Here is a 13,068-nt window from a genome sequence, read left to right as displayed (position 1 = left end):
ATTTTGCGTGTTTTCTACATTTTCAAATATATTGATTTCAATTATAATACAGAATACAAAGTATATAGTGCTCACTTTATATTTATTTTTATTACAAATATTTGCACTGTAAAAAAACAAAATAAACAGGAATTTTCAATTCACCTAATACAAGTACTATAGTACAATCTCTTTATTGTGAAAGTGTAACTTACAAATGTAGAATTATGTACAAAAAATAACTGCATTCAAAAATAAAACAATGTAAAACTTTAGTGCCTACAAGTCCACTCAGTCCTACTTCTTGTTCAGACAGTCTCTGACACCCAGAAGTTACAGGAGCTAATGCTGCCTGCTTCTTGTTTACAATGTCACCTGAAAGTGAGAACAGGCGTTGTTGTATTTGGCGTTGCATAATATTAACGTGCCAGATGCACTAAAGATTCATATGTCCCTTCATGCTTCAATCACCATTCCAGAGGACATGCGTCCGTGCTGATGACAGGTTCTGCTTGATAACGATCCAAAGCAGAGTGGACCATCGCATGTCCTCATCATCTGAGTCAGACGCCCTCAGCAGAAGGTTGATTTTCTCTTTTGGTGGTTTGGGTTCTGTAGTTTCCGCATTGCAGTGTTGCTCTTTTAAGACTTCTGAAAGCATTCTCCACACCTCATCCCTCTCAGATCTTGGAAGGCACTGCAGATTCTTAAACCTTGGGTCGAGTGCTGTAGCTATATTTAGAAATCTCACATTGGTTCCTTCTTTGCATTTTGTCAAACCTGCTGTGAAAGTGTTCTTAAAACAAGACATGTGCTGGGTCACCATCTGAGACTGCTATAACATGAAATATATGTCAAAATGTGGGTAAAACAGAACAGGAGACATACAATTCTCCCCCAAGGAGTTCAGTCACAAATTTAATTAATGCATCATTGTTTTAACAAGCATTATCAGCATGGAAGTATGTCCTCTGGATTGCTGGCTGAAGCATGAAGGGACATATGAATGTTTAGCATATCTGGCATGTAAATACCTTGCAACACCGGCTACAAAAGTGCCATGTGAACGAACACCTGTTCTCACTTTCAGGTGATGTAAATAAGAAGCAGGCAGCATTATCTCCTGTAAATGTAAAAAAACTTGTTTGTTTTAGCAATTGGCTGAACAAGAAGTAGGACTGAGTGGACTGAGTGGATGTATTGTTTCTTGACTTTAGCAAAGCTTTTGACACGGTCTCCCACAGTATTCTTGTCAGCAAGTTAAGGAAGTATGGGCTGGATGAATGCACTATAAGGTGGGTAGAAAGCTGGCTAGATTGTCGGGCTCAACAGGTAGTGATCAATGGCTCCATGTCTAGTTGGCAGCCGGTATCAAGTGGAGTGCCCCAAGGGTCGGTCCTGGGGCCGGTTTTGTTCAATATCTTCACAAATGATCTGGAGGATGGTGTGGATTGCACTCTCAGCAAATTTGCGGATGATACTAAACTGGGAGGAGTGGTAGATACGCTGGAGGGGAGGGATAGGATACAGAAGGACCTAGACAAATTGGAGGATTGGGCCAAAAGAAATCTGATGAGGTTCAATAAGGATAAGTGCAGGGTCCTGCACTTAGGACGGAAGAACCCAATGCACAGCTACAGACTAGGGACCGAATGGCTAGGCAGCAGTTCTGCGGAAAAGGACCTAGGGGTGACAGTGGACGAGAAGCTGGATATGAGTCAGCAGTGTGCCCTTGTTGCCAAGAAGGCCAATGGCATTTTGGGATGTATAAGTAGGGGCATAGAGAGCAGATCGAGGGACGTGATCGTTCCCCTCTATTCGACATTGGTGAGGCCTCATCTGGAGTACTGTGTCCAGTTTTGGGCCCCACACTTCAAGAAGGATGTGGATAAATTGGAGAGAGTCCAGCGAAGGGCAACAAAAATGATTCGGGGTCTGGAACACATGAGTTATGAGGAGAGGCTGAGGGAGCTGGGATTGTTTAGCCTGCAGAAGAGAAGAATGAGGGGGGATTTGATAGCTGCTTTCAACTACCTGAAAGGGGGTTCCAAAGAGGATGGCTCTAGACCGTTCTCAATGGTAGCAGATGACAGAACGAGGAGTAATGGTCTCAAGTTGCAGTGGGGGAGGTTTAGATTGGATATTAGGAAAAACTTTTTCACTAAGAGGGTGGTGAAACACTGGAATGCGTTACCTAGGGAGGTGGTAGAATCTCCTTCCTTAGAGGTTTTTAAGGTCAGGCTTGACAAAGCCCTGGCTGGGATGATTTAACTGGGAATTGGTCCTGCTTCGAGCAGGGGGTTGGACTAGATGACCTTCTGGGGTCCCTTCCAACCCTGATATTCTATGATTCTATGACTTGAGGGTGCTAAAGCTTACGTTATTTTGTTTTTGAGTGCAGTTATATAACAAAAGAAAATCTACATTTGTAAGTTACACTTTCATGATAAAGAGATTGCACAACAGTACTTGTATTAGGTGAACTGAAAAATACCATTTATCATTTTTACAGTGCAAATATTTGTAATAAAAATAATATAAAGTGAACACTGTACACGTTGTATTCTATGTTGTAATTGAAATCAATATATTTGAAAATGTAGAAACACATCCAAAAATATTTAATATATTTCAATTGTATTCTATTGTTTAACCATGTGATTAATCGCAATTAATTTTTTTAGTTAATTGCGCAAGTTAACTGCGATTAATGGACAGCCCGAAAAATAATTGCAGTTAATTTTTAATAAGCTCTAAATCGTTTTCCTGAGGCTATTTCCCACTGCCTACATTGGCTGAATGGCCTCAACTTGCTCCCCAAGAGTTTCTGCATGCAGAATTACAGAACACCTAAATAGTTTGCTGTCCTTTAAAATAGAACATGAAAAATGTGTGCAGCCTCTTACGTACTTACATACGTTTGTTTATATGTGTATGATATCTTATCTGCACACAGACACACAGAGGACTAGTGATGTGTGTGAAGAGTGTATGTGCTAACAGAATGCCTTCTGGCTTATTCTCAGAGTTGTCTGGAAGCACAATTCTGTCAAACCATTTCAAGCTGTCTTTATTTTGAGTGGGTGATTTGGTATAATACAATTAGGTATGTGTTGCAGAGATGTTACTGTAGGCTACCATCACTGCACTGTTGGATCCATGGTAACACTGGTTGCTAGGATTCCATCAGCTCTGCAGTTGTATCTGTGAGTTGGGTCCACTTTCTGAAGTTTCCATTTACATTCCTCAAAGGCTCTTTCCATGTCTCATACAACACTGCTCTTGCATTAGGAAGATGTTAGCATTCAGAGTATTTGACAACCTATGAAACTAAACTGCATGTCACCTTAGCAGAACGGATACGTGTGAACTACTGTGTTCTCCTCCATGGTTTCATGTCTGTCCTTTTACAGTAGCTCAGAAATGGAACTTAGTGGGGGATGGAATTTTTATTGAGGGGGGGGAAAGTGGTTTGGTATCCAAGTTTTTGCTAGACTCAATAAGAACATTTAAATACTTTTAAAATGTATGCTGGCTTTCAACCACTCCATCTTCCATTGGTAAGTCCCAGTGTGCCACTGAACAGATAATACAGCCAGAGGACAGAGTAGATTACTGCCCCTACTCAAAATAAATAATAAAACCATCTAATTTGAATATCACCAAGAGTCAAATGAAAGATTAAGTTTGTCTTCATAGGTAAGTCTAGTGCAAGGCCTTGTTATGTAGACAGCTATTTTGTGTGTGTTTCATTTGTACAGAACTGAATAAAAATGAAAAGCAGTATCCACACTGCATCGTACACCTGCTACACTAGAAATGGCCAGCATGGGGCCTGGACAACTCAGGGACTCATAATGTGGAACACGAGCCTTTGGCCTCTAGGCGACTGGTTCAGTTCTGGCCCAGGTGCCCAGTGACTAAAACTGAGGGACAGCTGACAACTTTTTGGAGGCTTATGCGAAATAACCTGGCCAGTCCCTAGCAGACAGCTCTTCATTTCATAATTGCAATACATTGACACTTCCGTTGGTAGTCACTCCAGAGCGATGAAGGCTTGAATGAGCCACAAAGGCTGAATAACGCTCCCCACCCGTCTAAACCAGTACTGAGGGGTACTGGTGCGGTCACACAGGGCAGCTTGTACGAATGCTGCCCATGCTGTACCAGTTCTGTGGATAAACAAAGGACTGGGCTTTCAGCTGACTTTCAGTCAAAGACCTTTCATAAGGAATACAAAAATAACAACATGACCTTTTAGATACAGAAAAGACCTGACACATCATACAGCCCATTTCCCTGCAAATGCACTGTGTATAACACACATGCAAAGCTCTTCGTTAAACACAGCCAGGCTGCTGTATTGTGAATGTTGCTGTATTGCAGTGTTTCTCTGTGTGCACCCTTTGCCATTTTTAATGCTCGTTTAACTGAGCTTTCGCTGTAGGAACTAGATGGTGAAGGGTTTCTTTGCGGGTGAAGACAAATGTAGGCGCTAGCAGCTTATCAATCCTTTTCTACAACCACCTTGGCCCAGCGAATAGAGACCTGGGAAATGGCAGTGACTCATTCCCAAATGAATGTTGATTAGCACGGGTTCCAGCTATAAAACTGTTGCTATGTTTTTAGGCGCAGAACAAATTGGTTTCCCCATCCAACCATTTGTATTGGTTACACCCACATGGAGCTATGGCATACAGCTTCCGGGGCTGGTTTCTTTCCCGCCTCACCAGTTTGAAGTGGGTTTTAATTATCCTGCCCAACTAATTCCAGTGGGGAACATGATGGAAAACCTGTGATTTTTGTTCTTAAAGCAAAATTGTTTGTGGCAGAGTCAACAGATCAGTATACAGTCTCCTATTAATTAACAACATAAAAAATAACCTTACACTGGAATAGAAGAGAAGAAAGGGTCTGTGAATACCTTTCTCCGGCAACTATTTGCACCCTACAGCACTAGTTTGTAGCCTGGGCACAATTACGTTTGTGCAAAGGCATCACATAGAGCTGGAGCAATATGCGTAGCTAAATGTTCTCTCGTTGCAATTTCCTTGGTTTTGAGCTCTCAAAATGTTCAGAATTGGAGCCAATTTACAAAGTGTTGTCATAACATTTTATTCATCCTTTTTCCCCCCTCTGTTTTTACTTGGATGACTGAAATTTGCTGCTTATTCTTTTTTCATTGCCCTTTTATCAAATTTTGAGTGGGGTTAGTTGTGGCTAGTCACATGGTAGTGGTTCTAGTTCCCTGATTGGCTCAGCCAATCTCCAGGTTGATTGGGCTGGCTAGTAGAAGCCATTTGGATGTATTTTCTCAGATTGCATATCCATACATTAAGTGCCCTTTCTGAGCCAGCCAGGAAAAAAAACCCACAAAAAATAAAAAAACCCAACCTGGCAGCACTAGCAAGAAGTGGCTTCATGTCATTGTGCTACAGAGCAGGAGGGCTGTTTATCAAGTGCCTTAGTTTTTAGGGGGCTATTAACCATTCCTAGCAGCATGCTGAAGACACCAGATTGGGAGTGGTTCATCCACCATGAAGCCAGCAGAGATAACCGGCCACCAGGACTTTCTGGCAGATGATACCTTCAAGTAAGGTGTTGGAGGATGGTCTAGCACAGGGCCAGTTGGGAAGAAGGGAACTGCATGGGGACAGAGGATGATGTGGCCACATGGGGTATCCATAGTTTCTGAACCTTTTTCAGTTTCCATCACTAAGTCTGTAGTTTGCTATGGCCAAACATTTGCAATGTGCTTTCATAGACATGCAGCTGGGCTACTTTAATGCCTGGAACCAGCGAGCATCCTCTCTTCTCTCGCTGAATAAACTTCTTTCACGTGTTTGCTCTAGGGAGTCTTCACATATTGTGGTAAATTTGTACTTGCTACCAATGTTTGCAGTGTTATTTTAAAAAAAATTCCTGCAATACCCTTCACCTTTCTTGGTAACTATGGATTTAGCTGAAATAATAAGAGCCTTCTTCTGAACACTATATTATCACGATATTGTGTACAGTTGTTCCCTCTGTTTTAAAAAAACAAAAAGTGCTCCCCATGCTAGAGAATACGAAATCTTACGTGTCCTTTTTTCAAACATGGGTGTGTTTATCTATTGAGCTCCTATTTATAGCGCAGGACTTAAAAAAACCCAAAACCCCAAAACAAACACAATCCCTTTTTTTATTTTTCTCACTCTACTGAATACATTCATTTTGATCATCTTTGTCTCTGTTGTTTCTGTTCAAGGATACAACACACATACACACTGTTTTTATCACCTCAATTCATTATTTTTCTTTTTTTGGACGGAAGAAAATTCAAAAGTGGACACAAGACAGAACAGGGATGGGCATAGGGGATTGATCTGGGCCACAGAACCTTTCACCTCCAGCTCGCCACTTCAAATTCAGCCAAGTTGATTTATCTTTTAAACTCACACAGGTGGTCAGTGACCGCTCTGAAAGAAGTTGGTGGTCTCAGTCCAGTACTGATTGACGGGGGCTGGCATGAGGGTCGGTTCTACCTGATGACCTTGCTTTGCTGGTAATCTCAGCACAGAGGCCAGAAACTGAAAGAATGCGGAGCATAACTCTTCCATACAGCTGGTATCCTCCAACTCAGGGTTGAGGTGTAGCTGCAGGGCAGTGTGGGGAACCTTTTACTGCCACTGTCCATGCTAGATGTGTTTTGTGGGTACTTCTGGCTCTTCCAGGCCTATTAATCAGTCACCTGTAATAAACTCTAAATAGCCTTTCACTGAGGGAGCCTGAGAGCTACTGTAGTTGGGTATGCATTGGTAGATCAAGGTGGTGACTGCTGTCTCTGTGTTGGCTTCAGTGGGAACTAAGGCTGCTTCTGTAACAGGCCTACAAGCAGAGTCGTAACTAGGCATTTTAGCACCTGGGGTGAGCAAACATATTTGTGCCCCTTACTGGGTTACCAGCTCTGTTCTCTTACCCCACCTCCACCCCTTTGAACCCTACCTCCTTCATAATCGCTTGGGGGAGAGGTGAAAGGGAGGGAGCGGGCTCCTGACCGTGTGATGTTAGGAAATACGGTCTAGTACCTAGCCTGCTTCCCTTTCCCATTGACAAACATGCAAATGAGGTGATTTGCATGCTAGTAACCGACAGGCAGATGGGGGAGATGTTGCGTGTGTGCGCAGTGCAGCATTGTCAATGCAAACCACAAACACCAGCCATTGCTAAAGGAGATTGCAAGTCACGCCTACTAGTTCCTGCTTTGCTTTCCTATGTATTTATATACATATTTCCACTGGGAAAAAAGTCCCTTCCTTGCAAAGCTTAGTTGAGGTGTGACATTACCACGACACCCAAGCTACAAGAACCAAATGCAAGCTTGACTTCTGTCAGCCCCTTACGGTTATTTTAATGCAGTTTCTGTTGGCTTTAATGCCAGCCAAAAGGCAAATGGCTATTTTAGTACCGAAATTTAGTTTTGCCTCCATTGTATATGGCAATATGTGGAAAAGTAGCAGCCTTTGTTCATATTGTAACACATACCACATGCCCAGCAAGCACTGGTAGATGATAATAATTAGGCTTTGCCACATCGGTTGTTCTTGTGCTGTTTAGTCAGTTGTCCAGAGACGAAAATAAACAAATCACCGAATGTTCTAATTGGGCGTTACAGTTACCAATTTACTAATTGCTGAAAACTGAACACCCTTGTCCCACCACTTCCCCCAAAGCCCTGCCCCCACCCCACTCACTCCTCTCCCCCCTCCCTCTGTTGCTCACTTTCCACTCTTTCTCTTCCCCATCCTGGGACTCACCTGCTGCCTGCAGAGCCAGGCGGGGAGGAGCCTGCCCATTTGGGACACAGTGAGGAGTCAATCCCCAGTGCAAGGGACCGGGGTGGAGAGGGGTTGGTCCCTGCAGTAAGGAGCCAGGGCAATTGGGGCTCCATGGGGAAGAAGGGAGGATGGCCAAGATTCACACACACACACACACACACACTCTGGAGAGGCAGCACCTACCTCTTGGAGCCCAGTCCAGAAGCCAGCCACTGTCAGACATCAGCCGCTGAGCAGAGAGCAACTCCTCTACGTGACTCCAGCTGCTGCTTCCCCTCGCCCCGTGGCGGAGGCCAGTTACTGCGGCCAACTGGCCTTTTAGTGTCCGGTCAGCTGTGCTGCCCGGACACTGCCAGGTTCCCTGTTCAACCAGACGTGTCAGTCGAAAACCTGACATCTGCTAATCCTATTTGCAATGTCTTGCAGCGAACACCTGGGGAAAAGAAAGGGGCTGTAATTTGAGTAGAGATGGCTTTGGTTTTCGTTTCCTGTGGAGAGGAACATCGTGGTGACACTTGGACAAGTGCATGTTTCTTTTCAGTGAAACTAGTGATGCTTCCCTGACTGCGAGAAAAGCATTCAGCTTTCAAAGTGACATTATCTTAGTCAAACGAAACAGTCTTTGAATATATTAACTTTAAGCTACTCCCCCGCCCCAAAGTGTCAGCTAAGTGCTGTACTGCCCACTCCTAATTAGAGGGATTGCAAGCACCCAGGGCAGCTGCTGAAACATAAATTGGCCTGTTTAACCTCATTACCCAGTAAACCAGATATCTTTGTGGACAGTATTAACGCTGTAGTGCTGTGTGGTTGGGTTTTCCTGGTGTTAAAGAAAAATTGAATGCAAATGCACAGTTCATGCAAACAGGTTCATTTACTAGCCCTGGTTGTGATACATAGCTGGGTGTTAAATTGCAAAATACTGTCACACAGAAGATATGGAAATTAATATTAACCTGCTCCAACAGAGCTGTTCATCAGCAATGCAGCCATCCACTCTTTTGCAGCGTGTGCATTAGCCTTGCAATACACAGAGAGCGAAGAATCATGCCACTGAGCATCTGTTGACTCCATTGTTGAGCAGGAGTTTAATGGGTCAGACCCCTTGGGAAATTTAACCCTGCTTTTTTTGAAGTGTAGGGTGAATCCATTTTTGGGTGCTCACCTGAAATTCCTAAGGGCACATTGCCCACCTGCAGTTCCTATTGCAGGCTTTGGGCTTTAACACACGAATCAGTTGATAAGGCTGTTTGATAGCCTTTTCCAAAAGCTAGTATCAGTCTTAACAGCAAATTAGTGTTTCATATGGGAATCCTCTTGCCAACAGGTGCCCAGCAAATGAAAATGAGAGATGAGCTTTGGAATATAATCATGTTCGCTGAGCAGGTTTTAACAAAAAATATTTGTTTTTAATATCTGCTGCCACCACAGTTAGGTTGATGATGTTTTGCAATAGCATTTTCTATCAGAACCTGAGCATTAGAAAAGATTGCCAAAGAATGCTCAGGATTACACCGTAATTGGCTGATATCTTTCTTACTCTGGCTGCTGTTACTGGGTACAATTGCTGACGTTCAACCTGCAAAGGGTTTGGCTGTAGGGGGGAACTGCAGTCAGGCTGCCCCATCTGCATTTTAAATAGCAGCGTTATTTCCCACCATTACAGCTGAGGGAGTCTCTCTTCGTAACACAAGCATGCAAGACTCTGACATTGTTCTGGAATTAACCCCTGGCACAGGATGCCTTCTAAAAGAGCAGTTATTTAAAGCAACAGTGTGACAGATCCTACAGCAAACAGGCATAGCAGACCCTCTGAGTTTGAATGTGCACATTACGTCCAAAGACTCTAAAGATGGGGCAAACTCATACACAAGCACCCCACCCACATGGCTTGCTTCATGCTGCACCCACTCGGCCACGCTACTTAACTTACAACATCGTGAGACACCATGTACTGGCCAGGGCACGGGCAAAGTGCTGCAGGGGAGTGTTTGCAGGCACAGAACTCGCCCAGCACGGGTGGGACCACAGGCAGCAAGGGGAGGAGTAGGGCATGGAAACCCTAGAACCAGACAAAAATCAAACGAGGAGGGAAGCCTTGAAAGGGGGAAAAGGTGTGTGTGGGAGGACAGGGAGAGCGCGTGTATGTAATCAGGCAGGCAAAGGTTAGGCGACCTAGCTCTACTGTTGACAAACACCAATGGCCAACTATAGCCCTACTTTAAGAGAAAGCTGTTACTGGCAGAGTTGCATAAACCCAGAGTTACTGCTACCACCTCGGGACGGGTGGATGAGCGCTTTTGTTTTTACCCAATGAAATGATGAAAAAAGCAGGATTAAATTGAGCCATAGCATTTTCTGGCTCTGCACAGCAAGTGGTGCCAGCAGTTAAGTGGCGCCATGCAAGCGATTATACGTAAATTTCTACTGGCACGTCATAGATCGTCGGATTACCATTGAGTTCACTTTGCCCCAGTAGAATGTGCGCTAACAGGCCACACAGCAGGGTGACAGAAGAGTGACTTTTATTGCTGCCAGGCTGCACAAGCCCCTGCAGCAGCTGGCTGTGGAACAGCGGGTTAGCTGCATTGGGAACCACAGATTGGTGCTAGCCAGTCGCGCTAGCAGAGTGCTTGTCCCAGCTGTACCTAGGGTGTTGCACAAAGACGAGGTTAAAACCCATTTATTCCAATGGCAATATTTTCTATACTAATGGGATAGGAGGAGCTGATTAAGCATGTCAGAAATAAGGTCTTCAACACATGCCTGGGGGTGGGGGGGGAATGTCAGAAGACCGTGCTGTAACTGAACCGAACCGAACCATTCCGTTTATGTGCCACATAACCACGAAACCACCAAGCCTCAAAAGCTGTTTTATACAGGTTCTTATGCCATTGCTGGAGTAGCAGCACACCGTCCTGCAGTGCATTAAACAATGTGACTAACAGCTGCTAACTGTACGCCACTTGCTCCATCATCCACTCCCTGGCCGGAGAACGGTGCATGTTTTGTTTCGTTTTCATTGACACGTGCCATGCATGTGTTTGTTAGCAAAGGCAGTCTAAGAAATGCACGTGGAGCAGGTGTGGAGAGGTTTGTGATGGTCCTTGGTGTGACAGACCCTATATAATAGTTATCAATACTGAGGTGTAACCATTGAGTGTGACCTGGCCAGCAAGGGGAAGCTTTTGCTATTGGGTTATTAGAATTTCCTGTCTGATTGGTCTTCCTACAGCACCCAACTGAAGCAGATCATGGTAACAGGAAACAACACAATACGCCAGCCTGCACTTGAAAGACAATGTGTCATGCTGTTAGTATCATGACCCCTGTCTTTGGTCGCCGATAGGGTGCAAGTTTATGTTGCTAAAGATGGAGAGGTTAGCGCTCAAAAGAACATGAATGCGTTAAAAGCCATTCCCAGGAGAGACCGTTAGTGGAGAGAAGGGCTGACTCAGAGAGACTGCAAAAGGACTCTAAGCAGTAGGGCTTTCCCAGATCCAGGGACTGGTAAGCCATAGGAAAAAGCTAGATACAGTCTGTTTTATTATTTACAATCTCTTTTCACTGAAATAATACCTAGGTCTTATATAATACTTTTCAGCAGTAGATTGCAAAGCATTCACAATCTGTTTTAAGGAGCTGTTTGATTACTACTGTTATTGCCACCAGAAAGAATGGAATTGCAGGGTCTGGACATAAGCCACAGTTGATACACAGGGGACTGCAACGTAAGGCCCGGTCCGACAGTGAGAGAATTGTATAAGAGGTGACTGCTCGAAAGAATGAATGAATGACCATTATGAATGACAATGAACAGTCATTGTGCCAGGAAAGATTCTGAGAATCATGCGATAGCCTGGTGATTAGAACACTCACCATGGGCGTGGGAGATCTAAGTCCAAGTCTGTGCTTCAGTGATTATTATACAAAGGGGAACAGCTTCAACAGGAGAGACACCCCTCCCCAACATGAGGATATCCCATAGGACAGTGGCTAGGGTCGTCTCCTGGACTGTGGGACAAGTTCCCCTCCCTTTTACAGATGATCAGGAGGAGGGACTTGACATCCTGAGTGAGAGCATTAACCAGTGAGGCACCATTTACAAAACTTCGAGCTAAGTTTCCCCCAAAATTTTGTTTTGGTGCATGTTTTGGCAAATAAACTGTGACTGGAAAACTTGGCCCAGCTCTAATATTGCATTACTGGTGTCAGATAAAGGTGGATATAAATGGTGGTGTTTCCAACGCAGCTGGTGGTGATAAATGGTTCAGAACATCTTGATCCTCATCTTGTACATCAGGAAGGTGCAAGGGCCTGCCTGACTCTGTGATTATGGCCTTCTAGGCTAGCTGTGTTCCACAGACTAACAGAGCTACCAACCAACCTCAAGAGTAAAACTTGTGTCAGCAGCCACTAGCTCTCTCTGTACATGCTAGTGAAGCTGGATCTCACTCCTGGAAGAGATCAAGAACCTCAGCACTTTTAGACAAAATTGCTAAGCCCATTTCTTCACTCTAGCCTTTTTGTAACACACACCACAGATACCATCTGCTTACTGGATGGGAGAGAGAGAAATATCTTACGTGCGCACTTCATAAATTTGAACAGTACTTAGCTATCATGGTAGCAGCCTAAATCAGCAGCAACTCCACTGACCCATCTAATGTTCCATTAGAGTTCTGTTGCCAATTCTACGGCTGCTTTTGTCTTTGATGTCAGTGGAATTATTCATGATTTACACTTGCATAACTCAGATCAGGATTTGGCCTGTAAAACTTAAACGCTGGGCTTTTGAACATGACACATTTTTATTTTAGACACAAACATCCTCACATGCCCACAAACTTCACAAACAAACAATGGAGCATTACTATAAATGTCAGCTATGGTCTTCCAGCTGTGCCCACTGTAAAAAAGTAACTGTGTTTTCTCTCACTCCCAGATTGGACTGTCCACTAAATGGAAACATAACCCCAAGCGGGCAGTGGATGCTTTGAGTGAGTTTTGGGTACTACATTCTATGACTTCAGCATGGAAGAGCTGGTACTACTGTTAACTGCAATTAGTTAATAAAGTCCATCTTTGTGATTCAAGGGGAAAAACTTTCAAAAGTGCCTAAAATTGACTTTGGCGCCTAACCCCCATTGAGTTTCAATAATACTTAGGTCATGTCTACACACACACACGTTGTACCAGTATAGTTATACTGCTAAATCCCACTAGTGTGGATGCAGTTATATCAGTATAAAAGTAATAATACAGGTATAGC

This window comes from Lepidochelys kempii, chromosome 10 (genome assembly GCF_965140265.1).
Source record: "Lepidochelys kempii isolate rLepKem1 chromosome 10, rLepKem1.hap2, whole genome shotgun sequence".
NCBI classification, from domain to species: domain Eukaryota; kingdom Metazoa; phylum Chordata; order Testudines; family Cheloniidae; genus Lepidochelys; species Lepidochelys kempii.
Note: the sequence above shows the minus strand (reverse complement) of the source record.